The sequence below is a fragment of the Penaeus monodon genome, chromosome 17, assembly GCF_015228065.2.
Source record: "Penaeus monodon isolate SGIC_2016 chromosome 17, NSTDA_Pmon_1, whole genome shotgun sequence".
Lineage (NCBI taxonomy): Eukaryota > Metazoa > Arthropoda > Malacostraca > Decapoda > Penaeidae > Penaeus > Penaeus monodon.
In genome coordinates this window covers 2508737-2513736 of record NC_051402.1, presented here as the reverse complement: position 1 = coordinate 2513736, position 5000 = coordinate 2508737, and the positions used below count along the sequence as shown (strand labels likewise).

The following is a 5000-nucleotide window of genomic DNA, read 5'->3' as shown; positions in this document are numbered from 1 at the left end:
TTCCGTCTTGGTATCTGTCGTTCTGTCGGAAGAGCGCCCTTTAATTCTTTTTTATTAGTCTCCCCTGTGATTTTTTCTCCGTTTTCTATATCAATCGGTCGAAGATTTTTTTTTTTTTTTTTTTTGTTATTTCCCGCATCATCATCAATTTTCTCTCGTCTCTCCAGTTTTTTCTGTTTTTCCTTCTTTTTTTCTATTTTTCAATATGTTAATTACTCTCATTTCGATTCTAATGCGACTTCACGCTCTCTAAATCAGTCGCGGTCTATTTAATCTGTATCTTTGATTAGTCTGTTTGTACGAGACTTTCTATTTTGATGCGATATTTTTTTTAGTTTATTTATTTATATGTATTGTTTATTTGTTTGTTTTATTTTTGTGTTGCGTATATTAATCTGAGTTTTTTGTTTTTTTTTTACTTCGTTGCTTAACACTTTCATTCATATTTTTTTTATATGGCATCGCTCAGTTCCTGTTTATTGGTTTCTTGCTTTGTTGTTTATTCTGTTTGTTGTGTAGTCCAGGTTCTCTCTTTCCTTCTCTGTCTGTTCTTTCGTTTTCTCTCTCTCTCTTTCGTTTTCATTCTTTCGCTTATTCTGTTCTATTCGTTTTTTTTTTCCCTCCCCCTATCTCTCTATCTATCTATCTCTCTATCTATCTATCTATCTCTCTATCTCTCTTTCTCGCCGCGCTTTCTCTCTTTCTCTCTTTCTCACAGCTCAAACCGCGTCTTTCTCCTCTTTCTCTCTTTCTCTTTCTCTTCATGCTCTTTCCGTCTTTCTCTTGTCCCTCTTTCTCTTTCTCTTTCTCTTTCTCGTCTTTCGTCTTTCTCTTTTCCTCTTCCTCTCTCTTTTCTCTCTCTCGTTCATTTTCTCTTTCTATTCTCTCTCTTCTTTTCTCTCTCTCTCTCTCTCCTCTTCCTCTCTCTCATCTCACTCTCTCTCTCTCTCTCTCGCTCTCGCTCTCTCTCCCTCACCTTTCTTTTCCCTCTGCCTCTCCTTCTCCCTCATCTCTCTAATCTCTCCTTCCAACCCTCCCTTCTCAAAACACATCTTTTTTTCTCTTAATCTCATCGCCGTTAACTTCTCAAAGCAAGAAATATAGTTATCTTTTGCCGGCTCTTTCTCCTCCTCTTCTTCTTCTTCCTCTTCTTCTTCTTCTTCTTCTTCTTCTCTTCCTTCTTCTTCTTCTTCTTCTCTTCTTCTTCTTCTTCTTCTTCTTCTTCTTCTTCTTCTTCCTCTTTCTCCTCCTCTTCCTCATTCCTCCTCCTCCTCATTCCTCCTCCTCCTCATTCCTCCTCCTCCTCCTTCTCTTCTTCTTCTTCTTCTTCTTGCTTCTTCTTCTTTCTTCTTCTTCTTCTTCTTCTTCTTCTTCTTCTTCTTCTTCTTCTTCTTTTTCTTCTTACTTCTTCTTCCCTCCTCCTCCTCCTCCTCGTCCTGTTATCCTCCTCCTCTCGTCCTCCTCCTCTCTCCTCCTCGTCGTCCTCCTCCCTCCTCCTCCTCCTCCTCTTCCTCACTCCTCTCCTCTCTTCCTCCTCCTCCTCCTCCTCCGTCTTTCTCTCCACTCCTCCTCCCCTCCTCCTCCTCCTCCTCCTCCTCCTCCTCCTCCTCCTCCTCCTCCTCCTTCCCCTCCTTCTTCTTCTTCTTCTTCTTCTTCTTCTTCTCTTCTTCTTCTTCTTCTTCCTTCTTTCTGTCTTCTTCTTCTTTCCTTCTTCTGCTCCTCCTCCTCCTACTCCTCCTCCTCCTCCTCCTCCTCCTCCTCCTCCTCCTCCTCCTCCTCCTCCGCCTCCTCCTCCTCCTCCTCCATATTTACGTGGCCGATTAACCTTGAATTTCGTCTTTTGTTATTTAGTTTTTTTGTTTTTTTTTGACGGTTTGTTTCGTTTTCTTTTTCTTCTCCTCCTCTTCTTCTTTTCTGTTATTTCGTATTTTTTTTTTTTTTTTTTTTTTTTTTTTTGACTGTTCTTTTATTACCGTTATTTGTGAAGTCAAGAGTTTTCATTCCTGACTGTAATTATTTGAAGTCCTTAAATTGGGGTAATAGATAATCAATAGATAATTTTACAATTTAGAAGAAGCATCAGTCTTGTTTGTTGATTAGAGCTGATTAGGGATGATTGGGTTTTCTTGGTCGGTTTGTCGTTAATTCCCAGCGCGCCCTGGACTCCACGGGCGGGCGTGGCTGCGAAGATGACCTTTGAGTTGCGTGCTCGCTCTCTTGTGCTCGCTCTCTTGTGCTCGCTCTCTTGTGCTCGCTCTCTTGTGCTCGCTCCTGTGCCTCGCTCTCTTCTGTGCTCGCTCTCTCTCTCTCTCTCTCGTTCTCAACTCTCTCTCTCCTCTCTCACTCTCCATCTCTCTCTCCTCTTCTCTCTCATCTCGTCTATCATCTCTCTCTCCATCTTCTCTCTCTCTCGTCGTCTCTCTCTCTCTCTCCTCTCTCTCGCTCTCTTAGTGCTCGCTCTCTGTGCTCGGCTCTCTTGTGCTCGCTCTCTTGTGCTCGCTCTCTCTCTCTCTCTCTCTCTCTCTCTCTCTCTGTCTCGTGTCTCTCTCTCTCTCTCTCTCTCGTCTCTCTCTCGCTCTCTTGTGCTCGCTCTCTTGTGCTCGCTCTCTTGTGCTCGCTCTCTGTGCTCGCTCTCGTGTGCTCGCTCTCTTGTGCTCGCTCTCTTGTGCTCGCTCTCTCTCTCTCTCTCTCTCTCCTTCTCTCTCTTCTCTCTCCTCTCTCTCTCCATCTCTCTCTCATCTCTCTCTCTCTCTCGCTCTCTCTCTCGCGTGCGCTCTTCTCGCTCTCTTGTGCTCGCTCTCTCTCTCTCTCGTGTGCTCGCTCTCTTTGTGCTCTCTCTCTTGTGCTCTCTCTCTCGCGTGCTCTCTCTCTCTCTCTCTCTCTTGTGCTCTCTCTCTTGTGCTCGCTCTCTCTCTCTCTCTCTTGTGCTCGCTCTCTCTCTCGCGCGCTGTTGCTCGTTCTCTTTCTCTCTCTTTCTCGTTCTCTCTCTTTCTCGTTCTCTCTTTCTCTTCTCTCTGTCTCTATCTCTCTCTCTCTCGTTGCTCATCTTCTTCTATCTCTCTCTCTCTTTCACCCCCCCCCTCTCTCTCTATCTGTCTCTCTCTATCTTATCATATGTGTTTGTGTCTCATTCTGTTTGTTTATGATTTACTCTCTCCTCTTTCCTCTTTACAATATTGTTTAACTTTGACACACACACACCACACACACACACACACACACACACACACACACACACACACACACACACACACACACACACACACACACACCACCATATATATATATATATATATATATATATAATATATAATATATTATATATTATATATGCATAAACTAATCACAAGAAGCGTTATTTCACCTCATCTGCCCGTTAGTCTGTATTGCGTTTCATGCATTAATCCCCTAATTTTAAACCCATTTTCCTCCGCGTTTTAGCTTCTCGTTACGTCAGTCGCCTCGGCTTTCACTCCCGCGGCTTATCTAGAGTCTCCCGATAAAGAAAAAGCTAATTAAGAACTTTGATAAGGTCGATAAACGTTTCTGGACCATAGTGCATCATTGCGATCCCCGCCACGTCATCGTGCATCTGGCAGGCACCCTATTGCAATACGTGGTTAGTGCACATCATAGTAACATCTCGTAAGGGGGGGGGGGGGTGGAGAGACCTGCATTCTCGCGCATCTGGCAGGAGTCACGTCATTTTTGCAATGTATCGTATGTCTGCTAAAAATACCCAACGTCTGGTCACGTTTCCTAAGAACGTCAATCATTCAAGGAGTGTGGGGGGGGGGAGGGGGAGGGAAAGAAGGGAGGGGGGGAGGAGAGGGGAGGGAAAGAGAAGCATCTATTCATAGTATATTATTTCCTGGACGCGTCGTACATCTGGCATGCCGATTTGCTTGATAGCGTCGTGCATCTGGCAGCGTTTTTTCAGCGTGACGTGACACACGACAATAATTCTTGACACTAATGTTGCGTGCCAGATGGGAATCACTGACTGGCACTTATTCAGACATGACATCAAGCTCGTGTCATACGCTCTCTATATATATTTATTTTAGTTTATTTTTTACTTGTATATTGCTCTGCATTTTGTGGATTAAAACTTAAAATGTATTGTTTGAAGCTTATCTTCGTTTTTTTTTTTTTTTCATGAGTGTTATCGTACATAAGGGAGATGCTTGTACCCGAATCTTAGATAATCGAAATCTTTCTCAACGTCGTGAACTGATAATGAAAAAAGCGCCCTTATCTTTATTTTATCACTACAAACACGATACTCAATGGGTGTTTATATTGCTATTTGACCATCACACGCTACGTAATTTTTTTTCTTATCACAATCCTATATATCTTATTATCGATCATCTGGCAGCCTCCAATCAACGTCCCCCCCCCCACCACTACCTTACCAGAAGCATCAATAATAATTTTTTTTTTTTGTTCGTGTATTCGTTAATATCCGGATTAAAAAGCTTAATAGGAACCGAAGAGCCAGTAAGTTAGCAAAGGAGTTTCTTAGCTTAAAAAAAAATAAGTGCGGGTCGGCCATTACGCAAACAAGGTCATTTAAAAACACTTTAATGATCACAAATGACCTTTGAATGGTTTCCCTACGTTGGTCACGTTATTTAGTTCGAATCAGAGAGGGTGAAAGAGAGAAAAATAAAGAAAGAGAGAAAGAAAAGGAAGAGGGAAAGAGAAAAAAAAAGTGGAAAAAATTAGCCTAAAAAAAGAGTAACTTATATTTATTTCAAAGTAGTTTATAATGGTATGCGGAGGCACTGTGCCACGATGTCACTGCCAGGTACGAACACATGCCACACCTGTGCAATATTAGGTGTTGCAGGGGGGTACAGGTTTACAAATGACAGTGAAGGAGGAGGAGGAGGAGGAGAGAGAGGAGAGAGAGAGAGAGAGAGATAAGAGATAGAGAGAGGAGAGAGAGAGTAGAGAGAGAGAGACGAGAGACAGAGACAGAGACAGAGAGAGAC

The 5000-nt window shown here is 42.8% G+C and overlaps 1 protein-coding gene across 1 annotated transcript in view; it reads left to right on the top strand.

Annotated features, from left to right (window-relative positions):
* Positions 1-5000, top strand: part of LOC119583465 (adenylate kinase isoenzyme 1-like) — a 28589-nt gene that overhangs the window by 190 nt on the left and 23399 nt on the right. The gene's annotated exons all lie outside the window — the stretch shown is intronic.